We start from the raw sequence: 12,571 nt of genomic DNA on the forward strand, positions 1-12,571 counted from the left end.
GAAACCATTGTACCTCTGCTTTCTGATTAAAATGAGTGAGCCTCAGTCGCACATCCATCTAGATGCTGGTTCAAACCCCAGATTATATTTTAACTAGAATGTTGTTATTTCCCACAGGTAGCCTCTGGCCATCTCCATGCAGGGATAGAGGGTTTCTATTAAGACACGTGCTTTTATCGAGCTTCTCAACTTTGTCTTTTAGCCCTTTCAAAACATGAGTTTAGCACTTAACTCAGAAAAACTGCACTCCAAGTACTTGTCAAAGAGTATAATCACAAAATCACTGCTGATCAATAGCTATCACAAACTGAGTTGAACAAAACTATTTACAGATGATTGTCTGAAGAATAGGTGGTCCATTTATTTGTCTACTTTAAAGTATCTCCCTGGATTGGGTCTGATTGTTACAGAACTCTGAAACATTTGGCTTGCTCAAAACCTTATTGTGACAGAAATGCAATTTGGTGTTAGGCTATTATTCTATTTTTCAATAATTTTTAAAAAAATAATAAACTGTATTTCAGAAATAATGATAGCTTATTAAGTGTTATGTGCCAGTCAATATTCTAAGAATCATGAGCACGAGATTTAATTTAATCCTCACAACACATTTGAGGGAACAACGATTGTTTTCCCTATTTTAACAATGAGGAAGCAGAGCCACAAAGAGATTGAGTAATTTGCTCAAGGTCCTCAGCTTGAAAATGGTGATATGAAAACTTGAGTGCAATTTTCAGAGCCCATTCCCTTAATCATGACAGGAATTACTACTTCTGTAATTACTTTCAGGAGATAGTTAGAAATATTCTTTTATTACATTTATATGGTGCCCTCTCTATGAGGACCCCTGGAAGGAATAGCTCCTTCATCTCAGTAAATAGAAATGTTATTCTCCTTTGGGGCCATACAGTCTTCCTAATTTTGTAGACATTGTATATTTTATAAACGATAATTTATTCATTTTTGTATTGCTGCTTAAAAGTTTGAACCGATAGTAATTTATATTCGAGAAACTGACAATTTTATAAATACATGTGTTGAGTATTAGAGTCATCACATTTTCCTTTTGTCTATGGTAAATATAAATATATTTATAAACATTATTATATTATGACATATTTATAAATATAAATATATGCATACATATATATTATATATGTGTATATATATCTGTTATATATATACACTATATAGTATATATATATATATATATAGAGAGAGAGAGAGAGAGAGAGAGAAAGAGAGAGTGTTAGATAAACCTAGATGACTTCTCAAAGACAATTAGCTAGTTGGTGATTGTCAGGGGATCTAAGTTGCTGGTCTCTAAGTGCTCTTTCTACTGTGTTATCCTATATTATTTCCTGATGGAGAAGGGGAAGACAAAAAAAAAAAAAAAGACAGAAAATTAAGACTAAGCATGCCTCCAAAGAGCTGAGTAAACAATTGTGGGTTATTACGTGGTTAATTCTGAAAAATTAGGATCATTAACCGCAACTATCTAGACCGCGCATGTGTGTGTATGTATGTGTGTGTGTGAACATTTGTACAAAAGAAGGAAGGAAGGAAGGAAGGGAGGAAGGAAGGAAGGAAGAAAGAAATTTATTAAGTCATCTTTTAAATTAAAAAAAATTATATGTCTTCTTACCTCATTTTGTGGTTAAGATCAATCGAGATTTCACTTAAAAAATTGAATCATTTAATATCATGTTTGCCCAGTCCCTCTGCTAAAAGTATTTCTGTTATGCCTAGGTGACCAGAGTTCACTCTCTGTAAATCCACACTTCCTGTCATTGGAATAGGACCAGGACTGAGCACCTGACACCAAGATAGCCAATCCATCAGTTCGTACATGACTCATGGTCAGGGGAAATGATAAATTTTGCTAATCAGACTTGTCTCCCTCAGCCAGTGGAACAGGGAATATTGAGAGACTTACGTTGGTTAGCAGTGGATCTAAAAGTGAAACATACTTATCATGTGACTGTGTCAGGATGTAGCAAGCTGTAAGTAAATGAAGAGTGTAAACTGGTGTTAGCAGGGGCTCCTGGGACTTTACTTTCTACCGAGTGATCATGAAGTCCAAGTGGAGTTGTATTGTTCAGTTCTGACCAAATATGGAAGTTACTTGTCAGCTTTGTATATAGGTCCCCCGACACACACACCTGCCTGGGCCACATACAGGCAACTGAAGAAAAGAAGAAATATGCAGCACAGAAAAGAGAGGTGGTTGGTCCAGAGAGAGAGAGAGGCAGGCAGAAAGGAAAGGCAGAAAATAGAGAGAGGCCAGTCCAGACTATTTCAATGCCTCACATTTTGCTGAGTGATTCTCCTTAAGTTCTCTGTAATAACTGGCATAACAAAGAAATAGAAAATTGTAATATCTTTCTGGAAAATTCTGATTTACCAGGTTTGGGAATGTACATCAAACTATTAACCTGTATTTGCAAATTATTGTGAATTAGTTTAGAGGATAATTATTTTTCCAATAACAAGAGGCTAATAGAATTAACTGATAGTTAATGGAGGCTTAACCAAGAGCAAAGTTCATCGCAGAGAAGCATGAGATTCCAAGGTAAGATTCCCCAGCAGATCACCATACAGGCAGAAAAGTGCACAGCGGTACTGTGCATCTATCCAAGAGGCCTCAAGAGTAAATAAGAAAAGAAGAGAGAATTCACGATTTAAACATCATGAAAGAATTGGAACATGAGCTCCAATGCCATCAGCTTCTTTCACCACTTGGTGTCTGCTTCTCTCTCTAGATATTCCTCTTGTATGATATTCCTGCAGACAAGCTTCACCTCCTTCACAATCCATATGATAAAACAAACAACCAATAACCCATGGGTCTCTCATATTACAATCTTGGAAACAAGGATAAATTGATTCCAGTGTTCACCTATATTCCCAGCGAAGGAACTCAATAGCCCAAATGGGTCAAAGTCTCATCTCTGGTCCAGCCAATGGTGACAATGGAAAATAAAATGGTGTAACAATAATATGGCATCTCTCACTGCAACCACTTGAATGGACGGGAAGAGGTTCCTAGAGGAGAGATTTTTAACCAATAAAACAATAGCTAGGTAATGAAGGATACAATACAACTAGAAAATATAATTATAGTCAGATATACCCACTCGGTTGTCTTTATCTCCAAAGCAATTCAGGCAATCCTTTTCCTCACCCTATACTCACCATGATAAACTCTCTTGAGTTCATTTAAATGCTGTGTAATATATGGAGGCTGCTAATAATAGTTGGAGGAATTGATTGCTCTTGTTTTATGTTAATGGCAAAGTCAATGAGAAACTATTTTAGAAATAATTTGGCAATATTTATCAAGAACAATTGTTATCATATATGTTTCCTCTTTAAATCTTTATAAAGAAAAAAATAGAAAGATAAAAGAATAAGAAAATTAAAATGAGAAAAAATAGAAAAATTTTAAAATAAGAAATAAAATAATAATTAATGGGGAAAAAAGCTAAACAATGGTGAACATATCAGTATTATTGGCTCTTTTCCCCACTAACTTTCCATTGTCTCACAAGGAGGCTAAATAATTTCTCCTGTATGTCTCTTTCACATACTTCTGTCCTTTCTCAGAAGTCTTGGTCTTAGCTGAAGCTTTAATGTCTCACCCTGTACCTCAGGCTCCTGACATATATTTTTACAAAAACATTTACTCTCTAAAAAGGGATTTATAGTACCTTTCTTAATATTATTTGTGGCTACAAAAGATTGATAAAACTTAATTGTCAAACACTACAGAAACAGGCAGTCATGGCCATTAATGAGATTATTTTAAAACTAACAGGAACATGGAATAATTCTCATAAACAGATGCTGGGGTGAATTCAAAACTGTATCTTTGAAGTGATTAAAACTACTTATAAATGACATAGGTTCACATGAACAATAACTATTGTAAAGGAACAAGGAAAAAACAAAAAAGAAAAGAAAAATGGTTTAAGAGATGGATTTTTGAGTGAATACATTTCTTTCAGAATTGTTGCTCTTATCATCATTTTCTTTGCATAATAAATACAGTTAAATGAAAAAAAATGGTGGAAAAGGAGTTACAAACAAGGCAGAGTAAGTCATTTACCCAGAGCCTTGAGCCACCTTGGGTCACTTAGATTGGGAGATCTTCAGTGGAGCCTCAGGTCTCTGACACTGGCGCCTCCTACCACACACCCAGCACATTTGCTGGACAGCTGCAAGGGAGGTTTTCATTACAAACTTTGATCGTCTTCTGAAGGAACAGAAACTCTTCTAATCACTGCCAGCACATTCTCCCTTTTCTTTCTAATCCTAGAGAAATAATTCCTCTAGACATGCTGTTAGGTTTCTAAACATTTAGAGATGTTCCCTTGTCTACAGGAAATTTGAAGTCATGTACATTATGTAAAGCTAAAAAGCACAAAATAATTGCTCAAAGTTCAAGTGCAGAGTAGTGAGAAACCACATTTCTCCAAAATCCCTATCAAATGGTGGTCCCCACATCTGCTCAACAGTTTTGCTGGGTTTAGTTTCCAGTTACTTCTATTTACTCTTTTAAAACCTTCAACAATTTGTGTCCCTCTGAATGCCTTTTTGTGACTTACCAAAGCACTATTTGGAAAAATGTATAACAATTTTCAGTAATTTATTCCCCCCAATTAGACACAGAGTGATAGTGGTCAAATGCCTTGAATTAAGATTCCTGTTTGGTAATGCTTCCATGAAAACCTCCTTTCCATGCATTTATAGAAAGTAATTTCACCTCCTAAAGAAGTTTAATACTTCTCCTTGAATACAAAAGCACATACCTTTACAAAAGCTAAACCAAAATGAACCTTGTGTACACTTGTATAACTAAAACATCAAAAACAGAATTTAAACTCTGTCTCCTTAAGATTATATCTGATTCAATCATTTGTCCCCATGATTTTATTTTACTTTATTTTATTTTAGCTTGCTTGATTTTTGCTGTTCCTCTTTCAACAGATAATGGAAAAAGGGGGGAAGGGAGGAGAAAGGATACAAGCCTGCACTTACTTAACAGAGAAACAGTACCAAAATAACTGGCTATTGTATTCTTTGTAGTCAAAGGCCTTTTCCACCTCCACCAAAGGTGATTTAGTTTCAGACTGAGAACAATTTGTCTCTGTTTGCTTTAGAAGATTCTCTTGCTTTAAGTAAGAGGGGCTGCGGGGGAAGGTGGACACTGTCTGTTCTGAATGTTCTTGGGCAAAATTACAGAGTTTAGGTTAAATGAACCTAGGGACACACCCAACACTGTTCTGCATTTAGCATATTAAACAAAGAGAAAGGAAACACAGGTAATTTTATTATAGCTTCACATGCTTCTCCCTCTGTTTGCCAGTGGTTTTTCTAGTAGCTCTCAAGTTATTTTTAAACTCTAAAAAAATACCAAAGTACTGACACCTTTCCTGAGGACAGGTGAGCCTCTAATATTTCATAACATGCCAGTGAATTTACTTGGAACATACTTTTTTGTTTGTTTTGTTTTGGGGTTTTTTTTTTTTTGGTTTTTTGTTTGTTTGTTTGGTTTTGGTCTTTTTGGCCATGCAGCTTGCAGGATCTTAGTTCCCCGACCAGAGATTGAACCCGCATGCCCTGCAGTAGAAGCACAGAATCCTAATCACTGGACCACCAGGGAATTCCCTAGAACATAGTTTTTAGTATAGACTGGTTGTGTTTTGTGATGCTAGGCCATAAAAGTATCTGTATAAAAACTGATTTGAAAACATACATTCACCCCAATGTTCACTGCAGCACTATTTACAATAGCCAAGACATGGAAGCAACCTAAATGTCTATCAAACGAATGGTTAAAGAAGATGTGGTACAGAAGGGCAAACCAAGACTATAAGAAGGTATCACCTCTCACTGGTCAGAATGGCCATCATCAAGAAGTCTATAAAAATAAATGCTGGAGAGGGTGTGAGAAAAAGAAACCCTCCTACACTGTTGGTGGGAATGTAAATTGGTACAGCCACTATGGAGAACAGTATGGAGGTTCCTTAAAAATCTAAACATAGAGCTACTATATAATCCTGCAATCCCACTCCTGGGCATATATCTGAGAAAACCATAATTCGAAAAGATACATGCACCCCAGTGTCCATTGCAGCACAATTTACAACAGCCAAGACATGGAAGCAACCTAAATGTCCATCAACAGATGAGCAGATAAAGAAGATGTGGTGTATACACACACACACACACACACACACACACACACACACACACACAGAGGAATATTACTCAGCCAGCCATAATAATGAAATAATCCCATTTGCAGCAACATGGATGGACCTAGAGATTATCATACTAAGTGAAATAAGCCAGAGAAAGACAAATATATATATCGCTTCTATGTGGAATCTTAAAAAAAAATGATACAAGTGAACTTATATACAAAATGGACATAGACCCACAGACATAGAAAGCAAACTTATGGTTACCAAATAGGAAAAGGGGGTTAGGGATAAATTCAGAATTTGGGATTAACATATACACACTACTATATATAAAATAGATAATCAACAAGGCTGTATAGCACAGGGAAATATACTCAGTATTTTGTAATAACCTATAAGGGTAAAGAATCTGAAAAAGAATATATATATATATATATATATATATATATATATATATATATCTCTCTCCAGAATATATATATACATGTGTGTGTACAGATACAGATATATATGTCTCTGAATCACTTTGCTGTACACCTGAAACTAACACAACATTGTAAATCAACTGCACTTCAATAAAAAACCAAATACACTAAAAAGAAAAACCTACAAAAGTAACTATAAATACAGTACATAAAATTAAAACCAAAAGAAATGCTAACAGATGAGTACATATCTACCTATTAAAAGAAAAAATTTAAAGTTCAAACGAATTTATGAATCATAAATAAAAAGACCTTTATTGGAGGCTTCCCTGGTGGCGCAGTGCTTGAGAGTCCGCCTGCCGATGCAGGAGACGCGGGTTCGTGCCCCGTTTCGGGAAGATCCCACATGCCGCGGAGCGGCTGGGCCCGTGAGCCATGGCCGCTGAGCCTGCGCGTCCGGAACCTGTGCTCCGCAAATGGGAGAGGCCACAACAGTGAGAGGCCCGCATAACGCAAGGAAAAAAAAAAAAAAAAAAAAAGACCTTTATTGGACAAACTTGGACAACTTAGTAAGTGTACCAATAAAATTAAATGGCAGTTTTTATGTAACTTGTTTATTTATATCTGGAAAATTATAACTTGATTTTGAAACAGTACTCCTGTAAGAATTGTAAGAATTTTTAAGACATGGTAACATTTAATAGCCAGAGAAAGTTACGGAATTTCAGTTATTATAAAGTTGTGATATATTTTGAGAAAAAAGATTATATATATATATATATATAATGGAATATTACTCAACCATAAAAAGAATGAAACAATGCCATTTACAGCAACATGGATGGGCCTAGCGATTATCATACTAAGTGAAGTAAGTTACACAGAGAAAGACAAATTTCATATGATATTACTTACATGTGGAAACTGAAAGAATGATACAAGTGAACTTATTTACAAAACAAAGATAGGCTCACAGACATAGAAAACAAATTTATAGTTACCAAAGGGGCGAGAGAGGGAGGGATAAATTAGGAATTTGGGATTAATGGATATACAAAATAGATAAACAACAGGGACCTATTGTACAGTACAGAGCTATATTCAACAGCTATGATATCTTGCAATAACCTAAGGGTAAGCTGGGACAAGGTGAGAGATTAGCATTGACATAAAATAGATAGCTAGTGGGAAGCAGCTGCATAGCACAAGGAGATCAGCTCAGTGCTTTGTGACCACCTAGAGGGGTGGGATAGGGAGGGTGGGAGGGAGATGCAAGAGGGAGGAGATATGGGGATATATGTATACGTATAGCTGATTCACTTTGTTATACAGCAGAAACTAACACAACATTGTAAAGCAGTTATATCCCAATAAAGATGCTAAAAAAAAGGATAACCTATATCTTGCAATAACCTATAAAAGAATCTGAAAAAGAATACACATATACATATATATACATATACACATATGTATGTATGTATAACTGAATCACTTTGCTCTATACCTGAAATATTGTAAGACAACTATATTTCAATTTTTTAAAAAATTTCCATGACACAGTCAAATCTCCATTTCTTGGAGAATGGAAGCATTCAGTAGTTGAGGTGGTTAGTCTACAGCTATGCTCCTTTCATAGACATTAATATTGTAGCCCTTAATATGTTGTCTTATGCCTGGGCAACTACCCATCTCTGAAGCAAACTCTGTGACAAGAAGCACCAAATTACCATGATAGGTTAAAACAATTCTGGAGGGTGTAAAAATATGAATACCCTGTACCCCTCTCCCCAAACTGCATGTCTGGTACATAATGTTCTAGGAAATGAGCTGGGAAAACAACCATAATATGTAATAAATGTTCAATAATTGAATGTATAAAACAACATGTATCACTAAATAAATAATTGTATTTATCTGGGCAATATTTAGCCAATTTATTTTTTATTTTTATTTATTTGGTTTTTTTTGCAGTACGCGGGCCTCTCACTGTTGTGGCCTCTCCCGTTGCGGAGCACAGGCTCCAGACACGCAAGCTCAGCGGCCATGGCTCACGGGCCCAGCTGCTCCGTGGCATGTGGGATCTTCCCGGACCGGGACATGAACCCGTGTCCCCTGCATCGGCAGGCGGACTCTCAACCACTGCGCCACCAGGGAAGCCCTAGCCAATTTATTTTTGAAGATATTTTGGATTTGAAAATTCTAAACAGACTCTTATTTTCTTTTTTAATTGAGGTAAAATACACAAACATAAAATTTACCATTTTAACCATTTCAGGCAAAAAATTCCATGGGATTAAGTACATTCACAATGCTGTATAACCATCACACTATCCATTTACAGAACTTTGTACTTTGTACCCATTTCATAGAAACTCCCCATTTTCCCCTTCTGCCAGCCTCTGGTAACCTCTGTTAGACTTTCTGCCTCTGTAAATTTGCCTATTCTATGTGACTCATATAAGTGGAATAACACAATAGGTTTTAAAATCTAGCTTATTTCAAGTTGTATGATGTTTTCCAGGTTTGCCCATTCCATTCCTTTATCAGAATTCCATTCCTTTCTAGGCTGAATCATATTCCATTGTATGTATATATCACATTTTGTTTATCTAATCATTTGATGATGGATATTTGGGTTGTTTTCACTTTTTGGTTACTGTGAATAATGTTTGCTATGAACATTGGTGGACATGTATCTGTTTTGGTTTTGGTTCCTGCTTGCAATTCTTTTGGGTATGTACATAGAAGTGGAGTTGCTGGATCACATAATAATTCTTTCTGAGGAACAGCCATTTTGTTTTCCATAGTGGCTGTACCGCTTTACATTCTTATCAGCAATGTACAAGAGTCCCAATTGTGGTTTACTTTTTAAATCTCTCTTTCTTTCTCTCTCTCTCTCTTTCTCTCTCTCTCTCTCTCTCACACACACACACACACACACACACACACACACACACACTCATACTTTCTTTGCCAAGCATTTTTTGAACATATACTATCAGCAAAATGCCAGGTGAGTCAAGAAAAAATAGGCATTGTCAAACATTCTTTGAACAACAACAAAAAAATAAGTCCTAATAATACTAAGCAAAGGCTGGCTATTCTGAAATTAAAATTTCATGTTATTCGATTTGTATAAAAGAATGTATTGCTTATCTGTCTAAATTATTTGCATTTATGGGGTTTCTTTGTTTTATTCTTGTATATATTATTTTTGGATCCTCAGAATTTATAAAAAATTAAGAGTATATCAATAAACATTAATAAGTATGCTTTAGTGAACAGAATGCAAACATGGTAACCTATTTTAGTTACAATATGCAACAATACTGGGAGAGACCAAAAACAATATAGTTGTTGTAGCTACAGCTGTTTTAAAATGTTTATTATGTGGTAAAAACTGGGGTAAGCGCTTAACAGACATTATCTGTAAATTAGATCCTATGATGCCCATGCTAGGAATAAAGAAACTGAGCCTCAAAGATGCTGTGGGGGGCTTCCCTGGTGGCGCAGTGGTTGAGAGTCCACTTGCTGATGCAGGGGACACGGGTTCGTGCCCCTGTCCGGGAAGATCCCGCATGCCGCGGAGCGGGTGGGCCCTTGAGCCATGGCCACCGAGCCTGCGCGTCCGGAGCCTGTGCTCCGCAACGGGAGAGGCCACAGCAGTGAGAGGCCCGCGTACCGCAAAAAAAAAAAAAAAAAAGATGCTGTGGGAATTTGCTCAAGGTAAAAGAGTAAGTATGTGGCAGAGCAAAGATTGGTCTTACAAGTTCACTATGGAAAATACCACATTTATTTTGACAAGTGTTTGGTAATGCTTAAATACATAATTCTTATTATGAGAGGAAATATTAAATAATTTTCAAGTTTCACCCTAACTCCTGGCAGTAATTGACAGTGCCCAAATGCTTCCACACATAGTTCAGAACAGCTGGGATAGAGTTATAGTGCTATTATTTATCAATTTAGAATGTTATTATCATTTACTTCTGGGAAATCACATATCTCCCCAGAATATTGTTTACCTATATTTGTTTACTACATCAAAGTTTAATTCTTTCCACTTATGACTATAAAACCCAGAAGAGTTGGAGCTAGAAGCGTTGATCAATTTTAGGAATTTTGGAAAGTTTAGTAAAAGTCTACCTTAAAAACTTTTCTGCATATAATGAAACCTTCCTTTGGCTTCACATTTTATTTGGAGTGAATTCCCAAATCCGTTACCTATGACCCATGACATCTCTCGGGCCTTATGGCCGCCACTACTGGCTCGCTCACCCTCCTCCAGTTTTACTGGACTCGGTTACACACCAAGCAAACTTCACCTCGGGACACCTGCACTTGCTCATTTCTGCTCAGAATCCTCTTTTTCCTGGTGTCTACATGGCTCATTCCTTAGTTACCTTCTGGTACTGATCAAATGTCGCCTTCTTGACAACCACCTATAAAACAGCACCACCTAACCCCCCATGTCCACCAGCCACCCTATCTTTACCTTCCTTTATTCATCTATTACAGTTGTTTATTCATCTTTAAAACTGTTGTTCAACAGCCATACCCGCCTGCTGGAAGCAGTACGGGCAGGGTGTACAATACCTGTTCAGGGCAGTTCTTGGATAATTTCTCCCATTTACCTTATTCCCCCTAACCCCAGGCGATTTATACTCTTTGACAGTTACCACTCTTCCTTGGGGTGGTGGACTTACCAATTCCCAGTTGGCGTTTCCCCTCAGCACTGGTTTGATTACTTTAAACTGGAGGTGGAATTCTCCAGTAGAGGTTGGCAGAGTTTGACCTTGTAGGATGTCAATGCCCACTACGCTCTCTGGCACTGGAGAGATAAAAACCTTGTATTCCCATGGGGGAAAACACCCAATTTGCAACATCAGAGGAACCTTACTGACCATGACCGTTTGTTCTCCATAACCATCGATGGTACTGAGAGGGCCAGGAAAATTCTGAGGGTTACACGGATTAGAGTACATTTGGCTCCAGTATCAACCAGAGCCTTTTGTTTACTGCTGGGGGACAGTGAATAGTGAGCTCAACATGGGGCCCCAATCATTCCCAATGGCCCTCACCTGGAGGCGACCTTGGCCTGCATCCTATAGCCAGGGCATGGGAAGCACTCATCCCATGATGCCTCTGCTGGAGCCTGTGGGGCACTTGGGGTAGTTGGGGCAGGTCTGAACTGTTGTTCAGATTTTAAGGCATTCTACAGGCCAAAAACACAGTGTTGGGTTGCTGGTCTGTCTTTTTAGGTGGGGGCCCTGCAGCAATGAGGTCAAACCACATTTGCTCCAAGTTACCTTTACCAGACACTTTACAGCCAACTGGGATAGGCTTTTGGCCTCTCAAGCTCCCTCTCTGTTTTGGGTCTTTCCCACAGTCCATACCTGTTCCCAGGATTTGTCAGTTTCCCCCAGATCAGCAATGGACTGTCCAACATCATAAATGTCTTGTCCTATGGCTAGGCCAGCATGAATATCAGGTCCCATACCAGGTGCTGAGGAGAACTGGAGTATCTTGGCTTTCATTCCTGCAGTGAATGTGGCCCAATCAGGGTCTTCAAAGACAGGGGTGTAGATGGCCTGTCTCATTCCTACCTCCCTAAAAATCTGCTCCTCCTCCATAGATTTCCAGGCCCTCATTGGACCACGCCTCCCTACAGGATAAAATAATCCAATCTATAAGGAAGTGAGTCCCTTGAACCTCCTGACTACCATGCAGGTGCTGCTGGTGGGCATCATGTGTGGTGACGTTGCTCATTTTCTCTGCCTCGTGCCTGGTTAGAGAAATGCCATGGCCCCCAATTCCCATAGCCATACTAGCTATGCCTAGATACTGTCCCTGGCCTTTTGTTGGAACTTAGCCGCCATATCAATAAGCTCAGTGGATGCATACTCTTTCATCGTGAACATTTCCCGAACTGGGGGC

Source organism: Lipotes vexillifer, unplaced genomic scaffold, assembly GCF_000442215.2.
Source record: "Lipotes vexillifer unplaced genomic scaffold, Lipotes_vexillifer_v1.1 scaffold1187, whole genome shotgun sequence".
In the NCBI taxonomy this organism is placed as follows: domain Eukaryota; kingdom Metazoa; phylum Chordata; class Mammalia; order Artiodactyla; family Lipotidae; genus Lipotes; species Lipotes vexillifer.